Source organism: Salvelinus fontinalis, unplaced genomic scaffold (assembly GCF_029448725.1).
Source record: "Salvelinus fontinalis isolate EN_2023a unplaced genomic scaffold, ASM2944872v1 scaffold_1845, whole genome shotgun sequence".
NCBI classification, from domain to species: domain Eukaryota; kingdom Metazoa; phylum Chordata; class Actinopteri; order Salmoniformes; family Salmonidae; genus Salvelinus; species Salvelinus fontinalis.
This window is the reverse complement of record NW_026602054.1, coordinates 596-26,517: the sequence shown is the minus strand read 5'-3', so window position 1 is coordinate 26,517 and position 25,922 is coordinate 596. Positions and strand designations below refer to the sequence as shown.

Genomic DNA, 25,922 nt, shown 5'->3' with positions numbered 1-25,922 from the left:
TCAAGTGCTCAGAATTTACCTTCCATGACAAACATTTCAGGTAAGCTCTTCAACAACGATATTCAGGTCACTTTAGAGGTAAAATGGACAGAACGAGATAGCGGACTGGTTAAGGCGTTGTAGGTAATAGAAGAAGCTGTGATGGCCGCGAGGTTAAGGCGTTGGATTCGAAATCCAATGGGGTTTCCCCGCGCAGTTTTGAACCCTGCTCACAGCGCTTTGACAAAGCTGTCTTTATTTGCCACATGTCAGGGACGTGATATGGATAATGTCCTTAAACCGTGGACTTGTCCTTTGATTCAAGTGCTCAGAATATGTGTTCCTTGACAAACAGTTCAAATAGGCTCTTCAGTAGATAGTCTAGTCTTTACAGAAGTAAAGTGGACAGGATGAGATGGCCGACTGGTTAAGGCCTGGAATTCTACATAGCAAGCTGCGATGGCCGAGTGGTTAAGGCGTTGGACTTGAAATCCAATGGGGTCTCCCCGCGCAGGTTCGAACCCTGCTTGCAGCACTTTGGCAAACCTCTCTTTATTTTTAACATATACTTAGTGACTTGATATGGATAATGTCCTTAATACATGGAATTGTTCAGTGATTCAGGTGCTCAGAATATATTTTCCTTGACAAACAGTTAAAATAGGCTCTTCAGTACAGATACTGTTGTTTCTGTTAGAATTACGTTGGAAATACTGAGAGCCAGGTGGTTAAGTCCTCAGACTTGAAACCCAATTGGGTCTCCCTGCTCTTTTTCAAAATCTTATTCTCAGTGAATAGTCCACCTGTACTTTCTCTGGACATAGTTTTTTGACTTGCACATTAAACTTCCAAACTTCACAGCTTGCGAAAAAGATCAATATGTCGTGCCATCAAGTTGACCATTTTACACCAATGATGTCTGTTTCCAAATCCCAATCCCTTTGCTTGCATTCCAACAGCTGCAATGGCCGAGTTCTTTCGACGTTGGACCTGAATTTCAATGGGGTCTCCCCACCCATGTTCTTACCTTGCTCGAAGCGTATAGCCCACTTCTGCTTTCTCCTCATCACTTTCCTTAGATTCCTACTGCTGCGATGGCCAAGTGGTTTCAGCATTGGAATTGACATCAAATGTGTTCTCCCTGTACAGTTTTCAACTCTGCTTACAGGGTGATGATAAAGTAGACCTTTAATAATTGGATGTATCTCTTCTGAATTTAAATGTCCTTATTTTATGGGCTCGTCCAACGATTGAAGTGCTCAGAAAATAGCTTATTTTACTTTGCTTGAAAATATTTCAATTAGGCAGTTGAATTTGGATACTTTTGTCCTTGTGTGATCTACCTAAGAAAGCTTTGATTGCCGAGTGGTTGAAGCGTTGGACTCGAAATCCAATGGGTTCTCCCAGCGCAGGTTTGAACTCTTGACGATCCAGTCTTTATTTGTAACATATCATTGGGGACTTGATATGGATAATGCCTGGACATGTCCTTTGATTCAAGTGCTCAGAATTTACCTTCCATGACAAACATTTCAGGTAAGCTCTTCAACAACGATATTCAGGTCACTTTAGAGGTCAAATGGACAGAACGAGATAGCGGACTGGTTAAGGCGTTGTTGGTAACAGAAGAAGCTGTGATGGCCGAGAGGTTAAGGCGTTGGATTCGAAATCCAATGGGGTTTCCCCGCGCAGGTTTGAACCCTGCTCACAGCGCTTTGACAAAGCTGTCTTTATTTGCCAAATGTCAGGGACGTGATATGGATAATGTCCTTAAACCGTGGACTTGTCCTTTGATTCAAGTGCTCAGAATATGTGTTCCTTGACAAACAGTTCAAATAGGCTCTTCAGTAGATAGTCTAGTCTTTACAGAAGTAAAGTGGACATGATGAGATGGCCGACTGGTTAAGGCCTGGAATTTTACATAGCAAGCTGCGATGGCCGAGTGGTTAAGGCGTTGGACTTGAAATCCATTGGGGTCTCCCCGCGCAGGTTCGAACCCTGCTTGCAGCGCTATGGCAAACCTCTCTTTATTTTTAACATATACTTAGTGACTTGATATGGATAATGTCCTTAATACATGGAATTGTTCAGTGATTCAGGTGCTCAGAATATATTTGCCTTGACAAACAGTTAAAATAGGCTCTTCAGTACAGATACTGTTGTTTCTGTTAGAATTACGTTGGAAATACTGAGAGCCAGGTGGTTAAGTCCTCAGACTTGAAACCCAATTTGGTCTCCCTGCTCTTTTTCAAAATCTTATTCTCAGTGAATAGTCCACCTGTACTTTCTCTGGACATAGTTTTTTGACTTGCACATTAAACTTCCAAACTTCACAGCTTGCGAAAAATATCAATATGTCGTGCCATCAAGTTGACCATTTTACACCAATGATGTCTGTTTCCAAATCCCAATCCCTTTGCTTGCATTCCAACAGCTGCAATGGCCGAGTTCTTTCGACGTTGGACCTGAATTTCAATGGGGTCTCCCCACCCATGTTCTTACCTTGCTCGAAGCGTATAGCCCACTTCTGCTTTCTCCTCATCACTTTCCTTAGATTCCTACTGCTGCGATGGCCAAGTGGTTTCAGCATTGGAATTGACATCAAATGTGTTCTCCCTGTACAGTTTTCAACTCTGCTTACAGGGTGATGATAAAGTAGACCTTTAATAATTGGATGTATCTCTTCTGAATTTAAATGTCCTTATTTTATGGGCTCGTCCAACGATTGAAGTGCTCAGAAAATAGCTTATTTTACTTTGCTTGAAAATATTTCAATTAGGCAGTTGAATTTGGATACTTTTGTCCTTGTGTGATCTACCTAAGAAAGCTTTGATTGCCGAGTGGTTGAAGCGTTGGACTCGAAATCCAATGGGTTCTCCCAGCGCAGGTTTGAACTCTTGACGATCCAGTCTTTATTTGTAACATATCATTGGGGACTTGATATGGATAATGCCTGGACATGTCCTTTGATTCAAGTGCTCAGAATTTACCTTCCATGACAAACATTTCAGGTAAGCTCTTCAACAACGATATTCAGGTCACTTTAGAGGTAAAATGGACAGAACGAGATAGCGGACTGGTTAAGGCGTTGTAGGTAATAGAAGAAGCTGTGATGGCCGCGAGGTTAAGGCGTTGGATTCGAAATCCAATGGGGTTTCCCCGCGCAGGTTTGAACCCTGCTCACAGCGCTTTGACAAAGCTGTCTTTATTTGCCACATGTCAGGGACGTGATATGGATAATGTCCTTAAACCGTGGACTTGTCCTTTGATTAAAGTGCTCAGAATATGTGTTCCTTGACAAACAGTTCAAATAGGCTCTTCAGTAGATAGTCTAGTCTTTACAGAAGTAAAGTGGACAGGATGAGATGGCCGACTGGTTAAGGCCTGGAATTTTACATTGCAAGCTGCGATGGCCGAGTAGTTAAGGCGTTGGATTCGAAATCCATTTGGGTTTCACCGCGCAGGTACGAACCCTGCTCACAGCGCTTTGACAAAGCTGTCTTTATTTTTAACATATACTTAGTGACTTGATATGGATAATGTCCTTAATACATGGAATTGTTCAGTGATTCAGGTGCTCAGAATATATTTGCCTTGACAAACAGTTAAAATAGGCTCTTCAGTACAGATACTGTTGTTTCTGTTAGCATTACGTTGGAAATACTGAGAGCCAGGTGGTTAAGTCCTCAGACTTGAAACCCAATTGGGTCTCCCTGCTCTTTTTCAAAATCTTATTCTCAGTGAATAGTCCACCTGTACTTTCTCTGGACATAGTTTTTTGACTTGCACATTAAACTTCCAAACTTCACAGCTTGCGAAATAAGATCAATATGTCGTGCCATCAAGTTGACCATTTTACACCAATGATGTCTGTTTCCAAATCCCAATCCCTTTGCTTGCATTCCAACAGCTGCAATGGCCGAGTTCTTTCGACGTTGGACCTGAATTTCAATGGGGTCTCCCCACCCATGTTTTTACCTTGCTCGAAGCGTATAGCCCACTTCTGCTTTCTCCTCATCACTTTCCTTAGATTCCTACTGCTGCGATGGCCAAGTGGTTTCAGCATTGGAATTGACATCAAATGTGTTCTCCCTGTACAGTTTTCAACTCTGCTTACAGGGTGATGATAAAGTAGACCTTTAATAATTGGATGTATCTCTTCTGAATTTAAATGTCCTTATTTTATGGGCTCGTCCAACGATTGAAGTGCTCAGAAAATAGCTTATTTTACTTTGCTTGAAAATATTTCAATTAGGCAGTTGAATTTGGATACTTTTGTCCTTGTGTGATCTACCTAAGAAAGCTTTGATTGCCGAGTGGTTGAAGCGTTGGACTCGAAATCCAATGGGTTCTCCCAGCGCAGGTTTGAACTCTTGACGATCCAGTCTTTATTTGTAACATATCATTGGGGACTTGATATGGATAATGCCTGGACATGTCCTTTGATTCAAGTGCTCAGAATTTACCTTCCATGACAAACATTTCAGGTAAGCTCTTCAACAACGATATTCAGGTCACTTTAGAGGTAAAATGGACAGAACGAGATAGCGGACTGGTTAAGGCGTTGTAGGTAACAGAAGAAGCTGTGATGGCCGAGAGGTTAAGGCGTTGGATTCGAAATCCAATGGGGTTTCCCCGCGCAGGTTCGAACCCTGCTCACAGCGCTTTGACAAAGCTGACTTTATTTGCCACATGTCAGGGACGTGATATGGATGATGTCCTTAAACCGTGGACTTGTCCTTTGATTCAAGTGCTCAGAATATGTGTTCCTTGACAAACAGTACAGATAGTCTAGTCTTTACAGAAGCAAAGTGGACAGGATGAGATGGCCGACTGGTTAAGGCCTGGAATTTTACATAGCAAGCTGCGATGGCCGAGTGGTTAAGGCGTTGGACTTGAAATCCAATGGGGTCTCCCCGCGCAGGTTCGAACCCTGCTTGCAGCGCTTTGGCAAACCTCTCTTTATTTTTAACATATACTTAGTGACTTGATATGGATAATGTCCTTAATACATGGAATTGTTCAGTGATTCAGGTGCTCAGAATATATTTTCCTTGACAAACAGTTAAAATAGGCTCTTCAGTACAGATACTGTTGTTTCTGTTAGAATTACGTTGGAAATACTGAGAGCCAGGTGGTTAAGTCCTCAGACTTGAAACCCAATTGGGTCTCCCTGCTCTTTTTCAAAATCTTATTCTCAGTGAATAGTCCACCTGTACTTTCTCTGGACATAGTTTTTTGACTTGCACATTAAACTTCCAAACTTCACAGCTTGCGAAAAAGATCAATATGTCGTGCCATCAAGTTGACCATTTTACACCAATGATGTCTGTTTCCAAATCCCAATCCCTTTGCTTGCATTCCAACAGCTGCAATGGCCGAGTTCTTTCGACGTTGGACCTGAATTTCAATGGGGTCTCCCCACCCATGTTCTTACCTTGCTCGAAGCGTATAGCCCACTTCTGCTTTCTCCTCATCACTTTCCTTAGATTCCTACTGCTGCGATGGCCAAGTGGTTTCAGCATTGGAATTGACATCAAATGTGTTCTCCCTGTACAGTTTTCAACTCTGCTTACAGGGTGATGATAAAGTAGACCTTTAATAATTGGATGTATCTCTTCTGAATTTAAATGTCCTTATTTTATGGGCTCGTCCAACGATTGAAGTGCTCAGAAAATAGCTTATTTTACTTTGCTTGAAAATATTTCAATTAGGCAGTTGAATTTGGATACTTTTGTCCTTGTGTGATCTACCTAAGAAAGCTTTGATTGCCGAGTGGTTGAAGCGTTGGACTCGAAATCCAATGGGTTCTCCCAGCGCAGGTTTGAACTCTTGACGATCCAGTCTTTATTTGTAACATATCATTGGGGACTTGATATGGATAATGCCTGGACATGTCCTTTGATTCAAGTGCTCAGAATTTACCTTCCATGACAAACATTTCAGGTAAGCTCTTCAACAACGATATTCAGGTCACTTTAGAGGTAAAATGGACAGAACGAGATAGCGGACTGGTTAAGGCGTTGTAGGTAACAGAAGAAGCTGTGATGGCCGAGAGGTTAAGGCGTTGGATTCGAAATCCAATGGGGTTTTCCCGCGCAGGTTCGAACCCTGCTCACAGCGCTTTGACAAAGCTGTCTTTATTTGCCACATGTCAGGGACGTGATATGGATAATGTCCTTAAACCGTGGACTTGTCCTTTGATTCAAGTGCTCAGAATATGTGTTCCTTGACAAACAGTTCAAATAGGCTCTTCAGTAGATAGTCTAGTCTTTACAGAAGTAAAATGGACAGGATGAGATGGCCGACTGGTTAAGGCCTGGAATTTTACATAGCAAGCTGCGATGGCCGAGTGGTTAAGGCGTTGGACTTGAAATCCAATGGGGTCTCCCCGCGCAGGTTCGAACCCTGCTTGCAGCGCTATGGCAAACCTCTCTTTATTTTTAACATATACTTAGTGACTTGATATGGATAATGTCCTTAATACATGGAATTGTTCAGTGATTCAGGTGCTCAGAATATATTTGCCTTGACAAACAGTTAAAATAGGCTCTTCAGTACAGATACTGTTGTTTCTGTTAGAATTACGTTGGAAATACTGAGAGCCAGGTGGTTAAGTCCTCAGACTTGAAACCCAATTGGGTCTCCCTGCTCTTTTTCAAAATCTTATTCTCAGTGAATAGTCCACCTGTACTTTCTCTGGACATAGTTTTTTGACTTGCACATTAAACTTCCAAACTTCACAGCTTGCGAAAAAGATCAATATGTCGTGCCATCAAGTTGACCATTTTACACCAATGATGTCTGTTTCCAAATCCCAATCCCTTTGCTTGCATTCCAACAGCTGCAATGGCCGAGTTCTTTCGACGTTGGACCTGAATTTCAATGGGGTCTCCCCACCCATGTTCTTACCTTGCTCGAAGCGTATAGCCCACTTCTGCTTTCTCCTCATCACTTTCCTTAGATTCCTACTGCTGCGATGGCCAAGTGGTTTCAGCATTGGAATTGACATCAAATGTGTTCTCCCTGTACAGTTTTAAACTCTGCTTACAGGGTGATGATAAAGTAGACCTTTAATAATTGAATTGGATGTATCTCTTCTGAATTTAAATTTCCTTATTTTTTGGTCTCGTCCAACGATTGAAGTGCTCAGATAATAGCTTATTTTACTTTGCTTGAAAATATTTCAATTAGGCAGTTTAATTTGGATACTTTTGTCCTTGTGTGATCTACCTAAGGAAAGCTTTGATTGCCGAGTGGTTGAAGCGTTGGACTCGAAATCCAATGGGTTCTCCCAGCGCAGGTTTCAACTCTTGACGATCCAGTCCTTATTTGTAACATATCATTGGGGACTTGATATGGATAATGCCTGGACATGTCCTTTGATTAAAGTGCTCAGAATTTATCTTCCATGACAAAATTTTCAGGTAAGCTCTTCAACAACGATATTCAGGTGACTTTAGAGGTAAAATAGACAGAACGAGATAGAGGACTGGTTAAGGCGTTGTAGGTAACAGAAGACGCTGTGATGGCCGAGAGGTTAAGGCGTTGGATTCGAAATCCAATGGGGTTTCCCGCGCAGGTTCGAACCCTGCTCACAGCGCTTTGACAAAGCTGTCTTTTTTTGCCACATGTCAGGGACGTAATATGGATAATGTCCTTAAACCGTGGACTTGTCCTTTGATTCAAGTGCTCAGAATATGTGTTCCTTGACAAACAGTTCAAATAGGCTCTTCAGTAGATAGTCTAGTCTTTACAGAAGTAAAGTGGACAGGATGAGAAGGCCGACTGGTTAAGGCCTGAAATTTTACATAGCAAGCTGCGATGGCCGAGTGGTTAAGGCGTTGGACTTGAAATCCAATGGGGTCTCCCCGCGCAGGTTCGAACCCTGCTTGCAGCGCTATGGCAAACCTGTCTTTATTTTTAACATATACTTAGTGATAATGGATAATGTCCTTAATACATGGAATTGTTCAGTGATTCAGGTGCTCAGAATATATTTGCCTTGACAAACAGTTAAAATAGGCTCTTCAGTACAGATACTGTTGTTTCTGTTAGAATTACGTTGGAAATACTGAGAGCCAGGTGGTTAAGTCCTCAGATTTGAAACCCAATTGGGTCTCCCTGCTCTTTTTCAAAATCTTATTCTCAGTGAATAGTCCACTTGTACTTTCTCTGGGCATAGTTTTTTGACTTGCACATTAAACTTCCAAACTTCACAGCTTGCGAAATAAGATCAATATGTCGTGCCATCAAGTTGACCATTTTACACCAATGATGTCTGTTTCCAAATCCCAATCCCTTTACTTGCATTCCAACAGCTGCAATGGCCGAGTTCTTTCGACGTTGGACCTGAATTTCAATGGGGTCTCCCCACCCATGTTCTTACCTTGCTCGAAGCGTATAGCCCACTTCTGCTTTCTCCTCATCACTTTCCGTAGATTCCTACTGCTGCGATGGCCAAGTGGTTTCAGCATTGGAATTGACATCAAATGTGTTCTCCCTGTACAGTTTTCAACTCTGCTTACAGGGTGATGATAAAGTAGACCTTTAATAATTGAATTGGATGTATCTCTTCTGAATTTAAATTTCCTTATTTTATGGTCTCGTCCAACGATTGAAGTGCTCAGATAATAGCTTATTTTACTTTGCTTGAAAATATTTCAATTAGGCAGTTGAATTTGGATACTTTTGTCCTTGTGTGATCTACCTAAGGAAAGCTTTGATTGCCGAGTGGTTGAAGCGTTGGACTCGAAATCCAATGGGTTCTCCCAGCGCAGGTTTCAACTCTTGACGATCCAGTCCTTATTTGTAACATATCATTGGGGACTTGATATGGATAATGCCTGGACATGTCCTTTGATTAAAGTGCTCAGAATTTATCTTCCATGACAAAATTTTCAGGTAAGCTCTTCAACAACGATATTCAGGTGACTTTAGAGGTAAAATAGACAGAACGAGATAGAGGACTGGTTAAGGCGTTGTAGGTAACAGAAGACGCTGTGATGGCCGAGAGGTTAAGGCGTTGGATTCGAAATCCAATGGGGTTTCCCGCGCAGGTTCGAACCCTGCTCACAGCGCTTTGACAAAGCTGTCTTTTTTTGCCACATGTCAGGGACGTAATATGGATAATGTCCTTAAACCGTGGACTTGTCCTTTGATTCAAGTGCTCAGAATATGTGTTCCTTGACAAACAGTTCAAATAGGCTCTTCAGTAGATAGTCTAGTCTTTACAGAAGTAAAGTGGACAGGATGAGAAGGCCGACTGGTTAAGGCCTGAAATTTTACATAGCAAGCTGCGATGGCCGAGTGGTTAAGGCGTTGGACTTGAAATCCAATGGGGTCTCCCCGCGCAGGTTCGAACCCTGCTTGCAGCGCTATGGCAAACCTGTCTTTATTTTTAACATATACTTAGTGATAATGGATAATGTCCTTAATACATGGAATTGTTCAGTGATTCAGGTGCTCAGAATATATTTGCCTTGACAAACAGTTAAAATAGGCTCTTCAGTACAGATACTGTTGTTTCTGTTAGAATTACGTTGGAAATACTGAGAGCCAGGTGGTTAAGTCCTCAGATTTGAAACCCAATTGGGTCTCCCTGCTCTTTTTCAAAATCTTATTCTCAGTGAATAGTCCACTTGTACTTTCTCTGGGCATAGTTTTTTGACTTGCACATTAAACTTCCAAACTTCACAGCTTGCGAAATAAGATCAATATGTCGTGCCATCAAGTTGACCATTTTACACCAATGATGTCTGTTTCCAAATCCCAATCCCTTTACTTGCATTCCAACAGCTGCAATGGCCGAGTTCTTTCGACGTTGGACCTGAATTTCAATGGGGTCTCCCCACCCATGTTCTTACCTTGCTCGAAGCGTATAGCCCACTTCTGCTTTCTCCTCATCACTTTCCGTAGATTCCTACTGCTGCGATGGCCAAGTGGTTTCAGCATTGGAATTGACATCAAATGTGTTCTCCCTGTACAGTTTTCAACTCTGCTTACAGGGTGATGATAAAGTAGACCTTTAATAATTGAATTGGATGTATCTCTTCTGAATTTAAATTTCCTTATTTTATGGTCTCGTCCAACGATTGAAGTGCTCAGATAATAGCTTATTTTACTTTGCTTGAAAATATTTCAATTAGGCAGTTGAATTTGGATACTTTTGTCCTTGTGTGATCTACCTAAGGAAAGCTTTGATTGCCGAGTGGTTGAAGCGTTGGACTCGAAATCCAATGGGTTCTCCCAGCGCAGGTTTCAACTCTTGACGATCCAGTCCTTATTTGTAACATATCATTGGGGACTTGATATGGATAATGCCTGGACATGTCCTTTGATTAAAGTGCTCAGAATTTATCTTCCATGACAAAATTTTCAGGTAAGCTCTTCAACAACGATATTCAGGTGACTTTAGAGGTAAAATAGACAGAACGAGATAGAGGACTGGTTAAGGCGTTGTAGGTAACAGAAGACGCTGTGATGGCCGAGAGGTTAAGGCGTTGGATTCGAAATCCAATGGGGTTTCCCGCGCAGGTTCGAACCCTGCTCACAGCGCTTTGACAAAGCTGTCTTTTTTTGCCACATGTCAGGGACGTAATATGGATAATGTCCTTAAACCGTGGACTTGTCCTTTGATTCAAGTGCTCAGAATATGTGTTCCTTGACAAACAGTTCAAATAGGCTCTTCAGTAGATAGTCTAGTCTTTACAGAAGTAAAGTGGACAGGATGAGAAGGCCGACTGGTTAAGGCCTGAAATTTTACATAGCAAGCTGCGATGGCCGAGTGGTTAAGGCGTTGGACTTGAAATCCAATGGGGTCTCCCCGCGCAGGTTCGAACCCTGCTTGCAGCGCTATGGCAAACCTGTCTTTATTTTTAACATATACTTAGTGATAATGGATAATGTCCTTAATACATGGAATTGTTCAGTGATTCAGGTGCTGAGAATATATTTGCCTTGACAAACAGTTAAAATAGGCTCTTCAGTACAGATACTGTTGTTTCTGTTAGAATTACGTTGGAAATACTGAGAGCCAGGTGGTTAAGTCCTCAGATTTGAAACCCAATTGGGTCTCCCTGCTCTTTTTCAAAATCTTATTCTCAGTGAATAGTCCACTTGTACTTTCTCTGGGCATAGTTTTTTGACTTGCACATTAAACTTCCAAACTTCACAGCTTGCGAAATAAGATCAATATGTCGTGCCATCAAGTTGACCATTTTACACCAATGATGTCTGTTTCCAAATCCCAATCCCTTTACTTGCATTCCAACAGCTGCAATGGCCGAGTTCTTTCGACGTTGGACCTGAATTTCAATGGGGTCTCCCCACCCATGTTCTTACCTTGCTCGAAGCGTATAGCCCACTTCTGCTTTCTCCTCATCACTTTCCGTAGATTCCTACTGCTGCGATGGCCAAGTGGTTTCAGCATTGGAATTGACATCAAATGTGTTCTCCCTGTACAGTTTTCAACTCTGCTTACAGGGTGATGATAAAGTAGACCTTTAATAATTGGATGTATCTCTTCTGAATTTAAATTTCCTTATTTTATGGTCTCGTCCAACGATTGAAGTGCTCAGATAATAGCTTATTTTACTTTGCTTGAAAATATTTCAATTAGGCAGTTGAATTTGGATACTTTTGTCCTTGTGTGATCTACCTAAGGAAAGCTTTGATTGCCGAGTGGTTGAAGCGTTGGACTCGAAATCCAATGGGTTCTCCCAGCGCAGGTTTCAACTCTTGACGATCCAGTCCTTATTTGTAACATATCATTGGGGACTTGATATGGATAATGCCTGGACATGTCCTTTGATTAAAGTGCTCAGAATTTATCTTCCATGACAAAATTTTCAGGTAAGCTCTTCAACAACGATATTCAGGTGACTTTAGAGGTAAAATAGACAGAACGAGATAGAGGACTGGTTAAGGCGTTGTAGGTAACAGAAGACGCTGTGATGGCCGAGAGGTTAAGGCGTTGGATTCGAAAGCCAATGGGGTTTCCCGCGCAGGTTCGAACCCTGCTCACAGTGCTTTGACAAAGCTGTCTTTTTTTGCCACATGTCAGGGACGTAATATGGATAATGTCCTTAAACCGTGGACTTGTCCTTTGATTCAAGTGCTCAGAATATGTGTTCCTTGACAAACAGTTCAAATAGGCTCTTCAGTAGATAGTCTAGTCTTTACAGAAGTAAAGTGGACAGGATGAGAAGGCCGACTGGTTAAGGCCTGAAATTTTACATAGCAAGCTGCGATGGCCGAGTGGTTAAGGCGTTGGACTTGAAATCCAATGGGGTCTCCCCGCGCAGGTTCGAACCCTGCTTGCAGCGCTATGGCAAACCTGTCTTTATTTTTAACATATACTTAGTGATAATGGATAATGTCCTTAATACATGGAATTGTTCAGTGATTCAGGTGCTCAGAATATATTTGCCTTGACAAACAGTTAAAATAGGCTCTTCAGTACAGATACTGTTGTTTCTGTTAGAATTACGTTGGAAATACTGAGAGCCAGGTGGTTAAGTCCTCAGACTTGAAACCCAATTGGGTCTCCCTGCTCTTTTTCAAAATCTTATTCTCAGTGAATAGTCCACCTGTACTTTCTCTGGACATAGTTTTTTGACTTGCACATTAAACTTCCAAACTTCACAGCTTGCGAAAAAGATCAATATGTCGTGCCATCAAGTTGACCATTTTACACCAATGATGTCTGTTTCCAAATCCCAATCCCTTTGCTTGCATTCCAACAGCTGCAATGGCCGAGTTCTTTCGACGTTGGACCTGAATTTCAATGGGGTCTCCCCACCCATGTTCTTACCTTGCTCGAAGCGTATAGCCCACTTCTGCTTTCTCCTCATCACTTTCCTTAGATTCCTACTGCTGCGATGGCCAAGTGGTTTCAGCATTGGAATTGACATCAAATGTGTTCTCCCTGTACAGTTTTCAACTCTGCTTACAGGGTGATGATAAAGTAGACCTTTAATAATTGGATGTATCTCTTCTGAATTTAAATGTCCTTATTTTATGGGCTCGTCCAACGATTGAAGTGCTCAGAAAATAGCTTATTTTACTTTGCTTGAAAATATTTCAATTAGGCAGTTGAATTTGGATACTTTTGTCCTTGTGTGATCTACCTAAGAAAGCTTTGATTGCCGAGTGGTTGAAGCGTTGGACTCGAAATCCAATGGGTTCTCCCAGCGCAGGTTTGAACTCTTGACGATCCAGTCTTTATTTGTAACATATCATTGGGGACTTGATATGGATAATGCCTGGACATGTCCTTTGATTCAAGTGCTCAGAATTTACCTTCCATGACAAACATTTCAGGTAAGCTCTTCAACAACGATATTCAGGTCACTTTAGAGGTCAAATGGACAGAACGAGATAGCGGACTGGTTAAGGCGTTGTTGGTAACAGAAGAAGCTGTGATGGCCGAGAGGTTAAGGCGTTGGATTCGAAATCCAATGGGGTTTCCCCGCGCAGGTTTGAACCCTGCTCACAGCGCTTTGACAAAGCTGTCTTTATTTGCCAAATGTCAGGGACGTGATATGGATAATGTCCTTAAACCGTGGACTTGTCCTTTGATTCAAGTGCTCAGAATATGTGTTCCTTGACAAACAGTTCAAATAGGCTCTTCAGTAGATAGTCTAGTCTTTACAGAAGTAAAGTGGACATGATGAGATGGCCGACTGGTTAAGGCCTGGAATTTTACATAGCAAGCTGCGATGGCCGAGTGGTTAAGGCGTTGGACTTGAAATCCATTGGGGTCTCCCCGCGCAGGTTCGAACCCTGCTTGCAGCGCTATGGCAAACCTCTCTTTATTTTTAACATATACTTAGTGACTTGATATGGATAATGTCCTTAATACATGGAATTGTTCAGTGATTCAGGTGCTCAGAATATATTTGCCTTGACAAACAGTTAAAATAGGCTCTTCAGTACAGATACTGTTGTTTCTGTTAGAATTACGTTGGAAATACTGAGAGCCAGGTGGTTAAGTCCTCAGACTTGAAACCCAATTTGGTCTCCCTGCTCTTTTTCAAAATCTTATTCTCAGTGAATAGTCCACCTGTACTTTCTCTGGACATAGTTTTTTGACTTGCACATTAAACTTCCAAACTTCACAGCTTGCGAAAAATATCAATATGTCGTGCCATCAAGTTGACCATTTTACACCAATGATGTCTGTTTCCAAATCCCAATCCCTTTGCTTGCATTCCAACAGCTGCAATGGCCGAGTTCTTTCGACGTTGGACCTGAATTTCAATGGGGTCTCCCCACCCATGTTCTTACCTTGCTCGAAGCGTATAGCCCACTTCTGCTTTCTCCTCATCACTTTCCTTAGATTCCTACTGCTGCGATGGCCAAGTGGTTTCAGCATTGGAATTGACATCAAATGTGTTCTCCCTGTACAGTTTTCAACTCTGCTTACAGGGTGATGATAAAGTAGACCTTTAATAATTGGATGTATCTCTTCTGAATTTAAATGTCCTTATTTTATGGGCTCGTCCAACGATTGAAGTGCTCAGAAAATAGCTTATTTTACTTTGCTTGAAAATATTTCAATTAGGCAGTTGAATTTGGATACTTTTGTCCTTGTGTGATCTACCTAAGAAAGCTTTGATTGCCGAGTGGTTGAAGCGTTGGACTCGAAATCCAATGGGTTCTCCCAGCGCAGGTTTGAACTCTTGACGATCCAGTCTTTATTTGTAACATATCATTGGGGACTTGATATGGATAATGCCTGGACATGTCCTTTGATTCAAGTGCTCAGAATTTACCTTCCATGACAAACATTTCAGGTAAGCTCTTCAACAACGATATTCAGGTCACTTTAGAGGTAAAATGGACAGAACGAGATAGCGGACTGGTTAAGGCGTTGTAGGTAATAGAAGAAGCTGTGATGGCCGCGAGGTTAAGGCGTTGGATTCGAAATCCAATGGGGTTTCCCCGCGCAGGTTTGAACCCTGCTCACAGCGCTTTGACAAAGTTGTCTTTTTTTGCCACATGTCAGGGACGTAATATGGATAATGTCCTTAAACCGTGGACTTGTCCTTTGATTCAAGTGCTCAGAATATGTGTTCCTTGACAAACAGTTCAAATAGGCTCTTCAGTAGATAGTCTAGTCTTTACAGAAGTAAAGTGGACAGGATGAGAAGGCCGACTGGTTAAGGCCTGAAATTTTACATAGCAAGCTGCGATGGCCGCGTGGTTAAGGCGTTGGACTTGAAATCCAATGGGGTCTCCCCGCGCAGGTTCGAACCCTGCTTGCAGCCGTATGGCAAACCCGTCTTTATTTTTAACATATACTTAGTGATAATGGATAATGTCCTTAATACATGGAATTGTTCAGTGATTCAGGTGCTCAGAATATATTTGCCTTGACAAACAGTTAAAATAGGCTCTTCAGTACAGATACTGTTGTTTCTGTTAGCATTACGTTGGAAATACTGAGAGCCAGGTGGTTAAGTCCTCAGACTTGAAACCCAATTTGGTCTCCCTGCTCTTTTTCAAAATCTTATTCTCAGTGAATAGTCCACCTGTACTTTCTCTGGACATAGTTTTTTGACTTGCACATTAAACTTCCAAACTTCACAGCTTGCGAAAAAGATCAATATGTCGTGCCATCAAGTTGACCATTTTACACCAATGATGTCTGTTTCCAAATCCCAATCCCTTTGCTTGCATTCCAACAGCTGCAATGGCCGAGTTCTTTCGACGTTGGACCTGAATTTCAATGGGGTCTCCCCACCCATGTTCTTACCTTGCTCGAAGCGTATAGCCCACTTCTGCTTTCTCCTCATCACTTTCCTTAGATTCCTACTGCTGCGATGGCCAAGTGGTTTCAGCATTGGAATTGACATCAAATGTGTTCTCCCTGTACAGTTTTCAACTCTGCTTACAGGGTGATGATAAAGTAGACCTTTAATAATTGGATGTATCTCTTCTGAATTTAAATGTCCTTATTTTATGGGCTCGTCCAACGATTGAAGTGCTCAGAAAATAGCTTATTTTACTTTGCTTGAAAATATTTCAATTAGGCAGTTAAATTTGGATACTTTTGTCCTTGTGTGATCTACCTAAGAAAGCTTTGATTGCCGAGTGGTTGAAGCGTTGGACTCGAAATCCAATGGGTTCTCCCAGCGCAGGTTTGAACTCTTGACGATCCAGTCTTTATTTGTAACATATCATTGGGGACTTGATATGGATAATGCCTGGACATGTCCTTTGATTCAAGTGCTCAGAATTTACCTTCCATGACAAACATTTCAGGTAAGCTCTTCAACAACGATATTCAGGTCACTTTAGAGGTAAAATGGACAGAACGAGATAGCGGACTGGTTAAGGCGTTGTAGGTAATAGAAGAAGCTGTGATGGCCGCGAGGTTAAGGCGTTGGATTCGAAATCCAATGGGGTTTCCCCGCGCAGTTTTGAACCCTGCTCACAGCGCTTTGACAAAGCTGTCTTTATTTGCCACATGTCAGGGACGTGATATGGATAATGTCCTTAAACCGTGGACTTGTCCTTTGATTCAAGTGCTCAGAATATGTGTTCCTTGACAAACAGTTCAAATAGGCTCTTCAGTAGATAGTCTAGTCTTTACAGAAGTAAAGTGGACAGGATGAGATGGCCGACTGGTTAAGGCCTGGAATTCTACATAGCAAGCTGCGATGGCCGAGTGGTTAAGGCGTTGGACTTGAAATCCAATGGGGTCTCCCCGCGCAGGTTCGAACCCTGCTTGCAGCACTTTGGCAAACCTCTCTTTATTTTTAACATATACTTAGTGACTTGATATGGATAATGTCCTTAATACATGGAATTGTTCAGTGATTCAGGTGCTCAGAATATATTTTCCTTGACAAACAGTTAAAATAGGCTCTTCAGTACAGATACTGTTGTTTCTGTTAGAATTACGTTGGAAATACTGAGAGCCAGGTGGTTAAGTCCTCAGACTTGAAACCCAATTGGGTCTCCCTGCTCTTTTTCAAAATCTTATTCTCAGTGAATAGTCCACCTGTACTTTCTCTGGACATAGTTTTTTGACTTGCACATTAAACTTCCAAACTTCACAGCTTGCGAAAAAGATCAATATGTCGTGCCATCAAGTTGACCATTTTACACCAATGATGTCTGTTTCCAAATCCCAATCCCTTTGCTTGCATTCCAACAGCTGCAATGGCCGAGTTCTTTCGACGTTGGACCTGAATTTCAATGGGGTCTCCCCACCCATGTTCTTACCTTGCTCGAAGCGTATAGCCCACTTCTGCTTTCTCCTCATCACTTTCCTTAGATTCCTACTGCTGCGATGGCCAAGTGGTTTCAGCATTGGAATTGACATCAAATGTGTTCTCCCTGTACAGTTTTCAACTCTGCTTACAGGGTGATGATAAAGTAGACCTTTAATAATTGGATGTATCTCTTCTGAATTTAAATGTCCTTATTTTATGGGCTCGTCCAACGATTGAAGTGCTCAGAAAATAGCTTATTTTACTTTGCTTGAAAATATTTCAATTAGGCAGTTGAATTTGGATACTTTTGTCCTTGTGTGATCTACCTAAGAAAGCTTTGATTGCCGAGTGGTTGAAGCGTTGGACTCGAAATCCAATGGGTTCTCCCAGCGCAGGTTTGAACTCTTGACGATCCAGTCTTTATTTGTAACATATCATTGGGGACTTGATATGGATAATGCCTGGACATGTCCTTTGATTCAAGTGCTCAGAATTTACCTTCCATGACAAACATTTCAGGTAAGCTCTTCAACAACGATATTCAGGTCACTTTAGAGGTCAAATGGACAGAACGAGATAGCGGACTGGTTAAGGCGTTGTTGGTAACAGAAGAAGCTGTGATGGCCGAGAGGTTAAGGCGTTGGATTCGAAATCCAATGGGGTTTCCCCGCGCAGGTTTGAACCCTGCTCACAGCGCTTTGACAAAGCTGTCTTTATTTGCCAAATGTCAGGGACGTGATATGGATAATGTCCTTAAACCGTGGACTTGTCCTTTGATTCAAGTGCTCAGAATATGTGTTCCTTGACAAACAGTTCAAATAGGCTCTTCAGTAGATAGTCTAGTCTTTACAGAAGTAAAGTGGACATGATGAGATGGCCGACTGGTTAAGGCCTGGAATTTTACATAGCAAGCTGCGATGGCCGAGTGGTTAAGGCGTTGGACTTGAAATCCATTGGGGTCTCCCCGCGCAGGTTCGAACCCTGCTTGCAGCGCTATGGCAAACCTCTCTTTATTTTTAACATATACTTAGTGACTTGATATGGATAATGTCCTTAATACATGGAATTGTTCAGTGATTCAGGTGCTCAGAATATATTTGCCTTGACAAACAGTTAAAATAGGCTCTTCAGTACAGATACTGTTGTTTCTGTTAGAATTACGTTGGAAATACTGAGAGCCAGGTGGTTAAGTCCTCAGACTTGAAACCCAATTTGGTCTCCCTGCTCTTTTTCAAAATCTTATTCTCAGTGAATAGTCCACCTGTACTTTCTCTGGACATAGTTTTTTGACTTGCACATTAAACTTCCAAACTTCACAGCTTGCGAAAAAGATCAATATGTCGTGCCATCAAGTTGACCATTTTACACCAATGATGTCTGTTTCCAAATCCCAATCCCTTTGCTTGCATTCCAACAGCTGCAATGGCCGAGTTCTTTCGACGTTGGACCTGAATTTCAATGGGGTCTCCCCACCCATGTTCTTACCTTGCTCGAAGCGTATAGCCCACTTCTGCTTTCTCCTCATCACTTTCCTTAGATTCCTACTGCTGCGATGGCCAAGTGGTTTCAGCATTGGAATTGACATCAAATGTGTTCTCCCTGTACAGTTTTCAACTCTGCTTACAGGGTGATGATAAAGTAGACCTTTAATAATTGGATGTATCTCTTCTGAATTTAAATGTCCTTATTTTATGGGCTCGTCCAACGATTGAAGTGCTCAGAAAATAGCTTATTTTACTTTGCTTGAAAATATTTCAATTAGGCAGTTGAATTTGGATACTTTTGTCCTTGTGTGATCTACCTAAGAAAGCTTTGATTGCCGAGTGGTTGAAGCGTTGGACTCGAAATCCAATGGGTTCTCCCAGCGCAGGTTTGAACTCTTGACGATCCAGTCTTTATTTGTAACATATCATTGGGGACTTGATATGGATAATGCCTGGACATGTCCTTTGATTCAAGTGCTCAGAATTTACCTTCCATGACAAACATTTCAGGTAAGCTCTTCAACAACGATATTCAGGTCACTTTAGAGGTAAAATGGACAGAACGAGATAGCGGACTGGTTAAGGCGTTGTAGGTAATAGAAGAAGCTGTGATGGCCGCGAGGTTAAGGCGTTGGATTCGAAATCCAATGGGGTTTCCCCGCGCAGGTTTGAACCCTGCTCACAGCGCTTTGACAAAGCTGTCTTTATTTGCCACATGTCAGGGACGTGATATGGATAATGTCCTTAAACCGTGGACTTGTCCTTTGATTAAAGTGCTCAGAATATGTGTTCCTTGACAAACAGTTCAAATAGGCTCTTCAGTAGATAGTCTAGTCTTTACAGAAGTAAAGTGGACAGGATGAGATGGCCGACTGGTTAAGGCCTGGAATTTTACATTGCAAGCTGCGATGGCCGAGTAGTTAAGGCGTTGGATTCGAAATCCATTTGGGTTTCACCGCGCAGGTACGAACCCTGCTCACAGCGCTTTGACAAAGCTGTCTTTATTTTTAACATATACTTAGTGACTTGATATGGATAATGTCCTTAATACATGGAATTGTTCAGTGATTCAGGTGCTCAGAATATATTTGCCTTGACAAACAGTTAAAATAGGCTCTTCAGTACAGATACTGTTGTTTCTGTTAGCATTACGTTGGAAATACTGAGAGCCAGGTGGTTAAGTCCTCAGACTTGAAACCCAATTGGGTCTCCCTGCTCTTTTTCAAAATCTTATTCTCAGTGAATAGTCCACCTGTACTTTCTCTGGACATAGTTTTTTGACTTGCACATTAAACTTCCAAACTTCACAGCTTGCGAAATAAGATCAATATGTCGTGCCATCAAGTTGACCATTTTACACCAATGATGTCTGTTTCCAAATCCCAATCCCTTTGCTTGCATTCCAACAGCTGCAATGGCCGAGTTCTTTCGACGTTGGACCTGAATTTCAATGGGGTCTCCCCACCCATGTTTTTACCTTGCTCGAAGCGTATAGCCCACTTCTGCTTTCTCCTCATCACTTTCCTTAGATTCCTACTGCTGCGATGGCCAAGTGGTTTCAGCATTGGAATTGACATCAAATGTGTTCTCCCTGTACAGTTTTCAACTCTGCTTACAGGGTGATGATAAAGTAGACCTTTAATAATTGGATGTATCTCTTCTGAATTTAAATGTCCTTATTTTATGGGCTCGTCCAACGATTGAAGTGCTCAGAAAATAGCTTATTTTACTTTGCTTGAAAATATTTCAATTAGGCAGTTGAATTTGGATACTTTTGTCCTTGTGTGATCTACCTAAGAAAGCTTTGATTGCCGAGTGGTTGAAGCGTTGGACTCGAAATCCAATGGGTTCTCCCAGCGCAGGTTTGAACTCTTGACGATCCAGTCTTTATTTGTAACATATCATTGGGGACTTGATATGGATAATGCCTGGACATGTCCTTTGATTCAAGTGCTCAGAATTTACCTTCCATGACAAACATTTCAGGTAAGCTCTTCAACAACGATATTCAGGTCACTTTAGAGGTAAAATGGACAGAACGAGATAGCGGACTGGTTAAGGCGTTGTAGGTAACAGAAGAAGCTGTGATGGCCGAGAGGTTAAGGCGTTGGATTCGAAATCCAATGGGGTTTCCCCGCGCAGGTTCGAACCCTGCTCACAGCGCTTTGACAAAGCTGTCTTTATTTGCCACATGTCAGGGACGTGATATGGATGATGTCCTTAAACCGTGGACTTGTCCTTTGATTCAAGTGCTGAGAATATGTGTTCCTTGACAAACAGTTCAGATAGTCTAGTCTTTACAGAAGTAAAGTGGACAGGATGAGATGGCCGACTGGTTAAGGCCTGGAATTTTACATAGCAAGCTGCGATGGCCGAGTGGTTAAGGCGTTGGACTTGAAATCCAATGGGGTCTCCCCGCGCAGGTTCGAACCCTGCTTGCAGCGCTTTGGCAAACCTCTCTTTATTTTTAACATATACTTAGTGACTTGATATGGATAATGTCCTTAATACATGGAATTGTTCAGTGATTCAGGTGCTCAGAATATATTTTCCTTGACAAACAGTTAAAATAGGCTCTTCAGTACAGATACTGTTGTTTCTGTTAGAATTACGTTGGAAATACTGAGAGCCAGGTGGTTAAGTCCTCAGACTTGAAACCCAATTGGGTCTCCCTGCTCTTTTTCAAAATCTTATTCTCAGTGAATAGTCCACCTGTACTTTCTCTGGACATAGTTTTTTGACTTGCACATTAAACTTCCAAACTTCACAGCTTGCGAAAAAGATCAATATGTCGTGCCATCAAGTTGACCATTTTACACCAATGATGTCTGTTTCCAAATCCCAATCCCTTTGCTTGCATTCCAACAGCTGCAATGGCCGAGTTCTTTCGACGTTGGACCTGAATTTCAATGGGGTCTCCCCACCCATGTTCTTACCTTGCTCGAAGCGTATAGCCCACTTCTGCTTTCTCCTCATCACTTTCCTTAGATTCCTACTGCTGCGATGGCCAAGTGGTTTCAGCATTGGAATTGACATCAAATGTGTTCTCCCTGTACAGTTTTCAACTCTGCTTACAGGGTGATGATAAAGTAGACCTTTAATAATTGGATGTATCTCTTCTGAATTTAAATGTCCTTATTTTATGGGCTCGTCCAACGATTGAAGTGCTCAGAAAATAGCTTATTTTACTTTGCTTGAAAATATTTCAATTAGGCAGTTGAATTTGGATACTTTTGTCCTTGTGTGATCTACCTAAGAAAGCTTTGATTGCCGAGTGGTTGAAGCGTTGGACTCGAAATCCAATGGGTTCTCCCAGCGCAGGTTTGAACTCTTGACGATCCAGTCTTTATTTGTAACATATCATTGGGGACTTGATATGGATAATGCCTGGACATGTCCTTTGATTCAAGTGCTCAGAATTTACCTTCCATGACAAACATTTCAGGTAAGCTCTTCAACAACGATATTCAGGTCACTTTAGAGGTAAAATGGACAGAACGAGATAGCGGACTGGTTAAGGCGTTGTAGGTAACAGAAGAAGCTGTGATGGCCGAGAGGTTAAGGCGTTGGATTCGAAATCCAATGGGGTTTTCCCGCGCAGGTTCGAACCCTGCTCACAGCGCTTTGACAAAGCTGTCTTTATTTGCCACATGTCAGGGACGTGATATGGATAATGTCCTTAAACCGTGGACTTGTCCTTTGATTCAAGTGCTCAGAATATGTGTTCCTTGACAAACAGTTCAAATAGGCTCTTCAGTAGATAGTCTAGTCTTTACAGAAGTAAAATGGACAGGATGAGATGGCCGACTGGTTAAGGCCTGGAATTTTACATAGCAAGCTGCGATGGCCGAGTGGTTAAGGCGTTGGACTTGAAATCCAATGGGGTCTCCCCGCGCAGGTTCGAACCCTGCTTGCAGCGCTATGGCAAACCTCTCTTTATTTTTAACATATACTTAGTGACTTGATATGGATAATGTCCTTAATACATGGAATTGTTCAGTGATTCAGGTGCTCAGAATATATTTGCCTTGACAAACAGTTAAAATAGGCTCTTCAGTACAGATACTGTTGTTTCTGTTAGAATTACGTTGGAAATACTGAGAGCCAGGTGGTTAAGTCCTCAGACTTGAAACCCAATTGGGTCTCCCTGCTCTTTTTCAAAATCTTATTCTCAGTGAATAGTCCACCTGTACTTTCTCTGGACATAGTTTTTTGACTTGCACATTAAACTTCCAAACTTCACAGCTTGCGAAAAAGATCAATATGTCGTGCCATCAAGTTGACCATTTTACACCAATGATGTCTGTTTCCAAATCCCAATCCCTTTGCTTGCATTCCAACAGCTGCAATGGCCGAGTTCTTTCGACGTTGGACCTGAATTTCAATGGGGTCTCCCCACCCATGTTCTTACCTTGCTCGAAGCGTATAGCCCACTTCTGCTTTCTCCTCATCACTTTCCTTAGATTCCTACTGCTGCGATGGCCAAGTGGTTTCAGCATTGGAATTGACATCAAATGTGTTCTCCCTGTACAGTTTTAAACTCTGCTTACAGGGTGATGATAAAGTAGACCTTTAATAATTGAATTGGATGTATCTCTTCTGAATTTAAATTTCCTTATTTTTTGGTCTCGTCCAACGATTGAAGTGCTCAGATAATAGCTTATTTTACTTTGCTTGAAAATATTTCAATTAGGCAGTTTAATTTGGATACTTTTGTCCTTGTGTGATCTACCTAAGGAAAGCTTTGATTGCCGAGTGGTTGAAGCGTTGGACTCGAAATCCAATGGGTTCTCCCAGCGCAGGTTTCAACTCTTGACGATCCAGTCCTTATTTGTAACATATCATTGGGGACTTGATATGGATAATGCCTGGACATGTCCTTTGATTAAAGTGCTCAGAATTTATCTTCCATGACAAAATTTTCAGGTAAGCTCTTCAACAACGATATTCAGGTGACTTTAGAGGTAAAATAGACAGAACGAGATAGAGGACTGGTTAAGGCGTTGTAGGTAACAGAAGACGCTGTGATGGCCGAGAGGTTAAGGCGTTGGATTCGAAATCCAATGGGGTTTCCCGCGCATGTTCGAACTCTGCTCACAGCGCATTGACAAAGCTGTCTTTTTTTGCCACATGTCAGGGACGTAATATGGATAATGTCCTTAAACCGTGGACTTGTCCTTTGATTCAAGTGCTCAGAATATGTGTTCCTTGACAAACAGTTCAAATAGGCTCTTCAGTAGATAGTCTAGTCTTTACAGAAGTAAAGTGGACAGGATGAGAAGGCCGACTGGTTAAGGCCTGAAATTTTTCATAGCAAGCTGCGATGGCCGAGTGGTTAAGGCGTTGGACTTGAAATCCAATGGGGTCTCCCCGCGCAGGTTCGAACCCTGCTTGCAGCGCTATGGCAAACCTGTCTTTATTTTTAACATATACTTAGTGATAATGGATAATGTCCTTAATACATGGAATTGTTCAGTGATTCAGGTGCTGAGAATATGTTTGCCTTGACAAACAGTTAAAATAGGCTCTTCAGTACAGATACTGTTGTTTCTGTTAGAATTACGTTGGAAATACTGAGAGCCAGGTGGTTAAGTCCTCAGATTTGAAACCCAATTGGGTCTCCCTGCTCTTTTTCAAAATCTTATTCTCAGTGAATAGTCCACTTGTACTTTCTCTGGGCATAGTTTTTTGACTTGCACATTAAACTTCCAAACTTCACAGCTTGCGAAATAAGATCAATATGTCGTGCCATCAAGTTGACCATTTTACACCAATGATGTCTGTTTCCAAATCCCAATCCCTTTACTTGCATTCCAACAGCTGCAATGGCCGAGTTCTTTCGACGTTGGACCTGAATTTCAATGGGGTCTCCCCACCCATGTTCTTACCTTGCTCGAAGCGTATAGCCCACTTCTGCTTTCTCCTCATCACTTTCCGTAGATTCCTACTGCTGCGATGGATAAGTGGTTTCAGCATTGGAATTGACATCAAATGTGTTCTCCCTGTACAGTTTTCAACTCTGCTTACAGGGTGATGATAAAGTAGACCTTTAATAATTGAATTGGATGTATCTCTTCTGAATTTAAATTTCCTTATTTTATGGTCTCGTCCAACGATTGAAGTGCTCAGATAATAGCTTATTTTACTTTGCTTGAAAATATTTCAATTAGGCAGTTGAATTTGGATACTTTTGTCCTTGTGTGATCTACCTAAGGAAAGCTTTGATTGCCGAGTGGTTGAAGCGTTGGACTCGAAATCCAATGGGTTCTCCCAGCGCAGGTTTCAACTCTTGACGATCCAGTCCTTATTTGTAACATATCTTTGGGGACTTGATATGGATAATGCCTGGACATGTCCTTTGATTAAAGTGCTCAGAATTTATCTTCCATGACAAAATTTTCAGGTAAGCTCTTCAACAACGATATTCAGGTGACTTTAGAGGTAAAATAGACAGAACGAGATAGAGGACTGGTTAAGGCGTTGTAGGTAACAGAAGACGCTGTGATGGCCGAGAGGTTAAGGCGTTGGATTCGAAAGCCAATGGGGTTTCCCGCGCAGGTTCGAACCCTGCTCACAGTGCTTTGACAAAGCTGTCTTTTTTTGCCACATGTCAGGGACGTAATATGGATAACGTCCTTAAACCGTGGACTTGTCCTTTGATTCAAGTGCTCAAAATATGTGTTCCTTGACAAACAGTTCAAATAGGCTCTTCAGTAGATAGTCTAGTCTTTACAGAAGTAAAGTGGACAGGATGAGAAGGCCGACTGGTTAAGGCCTGAAAGTTTACATAGCAAGCTGCGATGGCCGAGTGGTTAAGGCGTTGGACTTGAAATCCGATGGGGTCTCCCTGCGCAGGTTCGAACCCTGCTTGCAGCGCTATGGCAAACCTGTCTTTATTTTTAACATATACTTAGTGATAATGGATAATGTCCTTAATACATGGAATTGTTCAGTGATTCAGGTGCTCAGAATATATTTGCCTTGACAAACAGTTAAAATAGGCTCTTCAGTACAGATACTGTTGTTTCTGTTAGAATTACGTTGGAAATACTGAGAGCCAGGTGGTTAAGTCCTCAGATTTGAAACCCAATTGGGTCTCCCTGCTCTTTTTCAAAATCTTATTCTCAGTGAATAGTCCACTTGTACTTTCTCTGGGCATAGTTTTTTGACTTGCACATTAAACTTCCAAACTTCACAGCTTGCGAAATAAGATCAATATGTCGTGCCATCAAGT

At 41.9% G+C, this 25,922-nt stretch overlaps 34 non-coding genes across 34 annotated transcripts; all 34 read left to right on the top strand.

Moving 5' to 3' along the window:
- The first annotated feature begins 135 nt into the window (after positions 1–135).
- Positions 136–217, top strand: trnas-cga (transfer RNA serine (anticodon CGA)). The gene has a single exon. It is a non-coding gene; the product is annotated as a tRNA-Ser (tRNA).
- Positions 218–432: 215 nt separating this feature from the next.
- Positions 433–514, top strand: trnas-uga (transfer RNA serine (anticodon UGA)). The gene has a single exon. It is a non-coding gene; the product is annotated as a tRNA-Ser (tRNA).
- A 1,096-nt stretch (positions 515–1,610) lies between these two features.
- trnas-cga (transfer RNA serine (anticodon CGA)) lies at positions 1,611–1,692 on the top strand. Its single transcript has one exon. It is a non-coding gene; the product is annotated as a tRNA-Ser (tRNA).
- A 215-nt stretch (positions 1,693–1,907) lies between these two features.
- Positions 1,908–1,989, top strand: trnas-uga (transfer RNA serine (anticodon UGA)). The gene has a single exon. It is a non-coding gene; the product is annotated as a tRNA-Ser (tRNA).
- Positions 1,990–3,085: 1,096 nt separating this feature from the next.
- Positions 3,086–3,167, top strand: trnas-cga (transfer RNA serine (anticodon CGA)). The gene has a single exon. It is a non-coding gene; the product is annotated as a tRNA-Ser (tRNA).
- Positions 3,168–4,561: 1,394 nt separating this feature from the next.
- Positions 4,562–4,643, top strand: trnas-cga (transfer RNA serine (anticodon CGA)). Its single transcript has one exon. It is a non-coding gene; the product is annotated as a tRNA-Ser (tRNA).
- A 199-nt stretch (positions 4,644–4,842) lies between these two features.
- Positions 4,843–4,924, top strand: trnas-uga (transfer RNA serine (anticodon UGA)). Its single transcript has one exon. It is a non-coding gene; the product is annotated as a tRNA-Ser (tRNA).
- Positions 4,925–6,020: 1,096 nt separating this feature from the next.
- trnas-cga (transfer RNA serine (anticodon CGA)) lies at positions 6,021–6,102 on the top strand. The gene has a single exon. It is a non-coding gene; the product is annotated as a tRNA-Ser (tRNA).
- Positions 6,103–6,317: 215 nt separating this feature from the next.
- Positions 6,318–6,399, top strand: trnas-uga (transfer RNA serine (anticodon UGA)). Its single transcript has one exon. It is a non-coding gene; the product is annotated as a tRNA-Ser (tRNA).
- A 1,102-nt stretch (positions 6,400–7,501) lies between these two features.
- Positions 7,502–7,582, top strand: trnas-cga (transfer RNA serine (anticodon CGA)). The gene has a single exon. It is a non-coding gene; the product is annotated as a tRNA-Ser (tRNA).
- Positions 7,583–7,797: 215 nt separating this feature from the next.
- On the top strand, positions 7,798–7,879 carry trnas-uga (transfer RNA serine (anticodon UGA)). Its single transcript has one exon. It is a non-coding gene; the product is annotated as a tRNA-Ser (tRNA).
- A 1,099-nt stretch (positions 7,880–8,978) lies between these two features.
- On the top strand, positions 8,979–9,059 carry trnas-cga (transfer RNA serine (anticodon CGA)). The gene has a single exon. It is a non-coding gene; the product is annotated as a tRNA-Ser (tRNA).
- A 215-nt stretch (positions 9,060–9,274) lies between these two features.
- trnas-uga (transfer RNA serine (anticodon UGA)) lies at positions 9,275–9,356 on the top strand. Its single transcript has one exon. It is a non-coding gene; the product is annotated as a tRNA-Ser (tRNA).
- A 1,099-nt stretch (positions 9,357–10,455) lies between these two features.
- On the top strand, positions 10,456–10,536 carry trnas-cga (transfer RNA serine (anticodon CGA)). The gene has a single exon. It is a non-coding gene; the product is annotated as a tRNA-Ser (tRNA).
- Positions 10,537–10,751: 215 nt separating this feature from the next.
- trnas-uga (transfer RNA serine (anticodon UGA)) lies at positions 10,752–10,833 on the top strand. Its single transcript has one exon. It is a non-coding gene; the product is annotated as a tRNA-Ser (tRNA).
- A 1,094-nt stretch (positions 10,834–11,927) lies between these two features.
- On the top strand, positions 11,928–12,008 carry trnas-cga (transfer RNA serine (anticodon CGA)). The gene has a single exon. It is a non-coding gene; the product is annotated as a tRNA-Ser (tRNA).
- A 215-nt stretch (positions 12,009–12,223) lies between these two features.
- On the top strand, positions 12,224–12,305 carry trnas-uga (transfer RNA serine (anticodon UGA)). Its single transcript has one exon. It is a non-coding gene; the product is annotated as a tRNA-Ser (tRNA).
- A 1,092-nt stretch (positions 12,306–13,397) lies between these two features.
- trnas-cga (transfer RNA serine (anticodon CGA)) lies at positions 13,398–13,479 on the top strand. The gene has a single exon. It is a non-coding gene; the product is annotated as a tRNA-Ser (tRNA).
- A 215-nt stretch (positions 13,480–13,694) lies between these two features.
- trnas-uga (transfer RNA serine (anticodon UGA)) lies at positions 13,695–13,776 on the top strand. The gene has a single exon. It is a non-coding gene; the product is annotated as a tRNA-Ser (tRNA).
- Positions 13,777–14,872: 1,096 nt separating this feature from the next.
- Positions 14,873–14,954, top strand: trnas-cga (transfer RNA serine (anticodon CGA)). Its single transcript has one exon. It is a non-coding gene; the product is annotated as a tRNA-Ser (tRNA).
- A 215-nt stretch (positions 14,955–15,169) lies between these two features.
- On the top strand, positions 15,170–15,251 carry trnas-uga (transfer RNA serine (anticodon UGA)). Its single transcript has one exon. It is a non-coding gene; the product is annotated as a tRNA-Ser (tRNA).
- Positions 15,252–16,343: 1,092 nt separating this feature from the next.
- On the top strand, positions 16,344–16,425 carry trnas-cga (transfer RNA serine (anticodon CGA)). The gene has a single exon. It is a non-coding gene; the product is annotated as a tRNA-Ser (tRNA).
- Positions 16,426–16,640: 215 nt separating this feature from the next.
- On the top strand, positions 16,641–16,722 carry trnas-uga (transfer RNA serine (anticodon UGA)). The gene has a single exon. It is a non-coding gene; the product is annotated as a tRNA-Ser (tRNA).
- A 1,096-nt stretch (positions 16,723–17,818) lies between these two features.
- Positions 17,819–17,900, top strand: trnas-cga (transfer RNA serine (anticodon CGA)). Its single transcript has one exon. It is a non-coding gene; the product is annotated as a tRNA-Ser (tRNA).
- Positions 17,901–18,115: 215 nt separating this feature from the next.
- Positions 18,116–18,197, top strand: trnas-uga (transfer RNA serine (anticodon UGA)). Its single transcript has one exon. It is a non-coding gene; the product is annotated as a tRNA-Ser (tRNA).
- A 1,096-nt stretch (positions 18,198–19,293) lies between these two features.
- Positions 19,294–19,375, top strand: trnas-cga (transfer RNA serine (anticodon CGA)). Its single transcript has one exon. It is a non-coding gene; the product is annotated as a tRNA-Ser (tRNA).
- Positions 19,376–20,769: 1,394 nt separating this feature from the next.
- trnas-cga (transfer RNA serine (anticodon CGA)) lies at positions 20,770–20,851 on the top strand. Its single transcript has one exon. It is a non-coding gene; the product is annotated as a tRNA-Ser (tRNA).
- A 199-nt stretch (positions 20,852–21,050) lies between these two features.
- Positions 21,051–21,132, top strand: trnas-uga (transfer RNA serine (anticodon UGA)). The gene has a single exon. It is a non-coding gene; the product is annotated as a tRNA-Ser (tRNA).
- Positions 21,133–22,228: 1,096 nt separating this feature from the next.
- Positions 22,229–22,310, top strand: trnas-cga (transfer RNA serine (anticodon CGA)). Its single transcript has one exon. It is a non-coding gene; the product is annotated as a tRNA-Ser (tRNA).
- A 215-nt stretch (positions 22,311–22,525) lies between these two features.
- On the top strand, positions 22,526–22,607 carry trnas-uga (transfer RNA serine (anticodon UGA)). Its single transcript has one exon. It is a non-coding gene; the product is annotated as a tRNA-Ser (tRNA).
- Positions 22,608–23,709: 1,102 nt separating this feature from the next.
- trnas-cga (transfer RNA serine (anticodon CGA)) lies at positions 23,710–23,790 on the top strand. The gene has a single exon. It is a non-coding gene; the product is annotated as a tRNA-Ser (tRNA).
- Positions 23,791–24,005: 215 nt separating this feature from the next.
- trnas-uga (transfer RNA serine (anticodon UGA)) lies at positions 24,006–24,087 on the top strand. The gene has a single exon. It is a non-coding gene; the product is annotated as a tRNA-Ser (tRNA).
- A 1,099-nt stretch (positions 24,088–25,186) lies between these two features.
- On the top strand, positions 25,187–25,267 carry trnas-cga (transfer RNA serine (anticodon CGA)). Its single transcript has one exon. It is a non-coding gene; the product is annotated as a tRNA-Ser (tRNA).
- Positions 25,268–25,482: 215 nt separating this feature from the next.
- Positions 25,483–25,564, top strand: trnas-uga (transfer RNA serine (anticodon UGA)). Its single transcript has one exon. It is a non-coding gene; the product is annotated as a tRNA-Ser (tRNA).
- Positions 25,565–25,922: the final 358 nt, after the last annotated feature.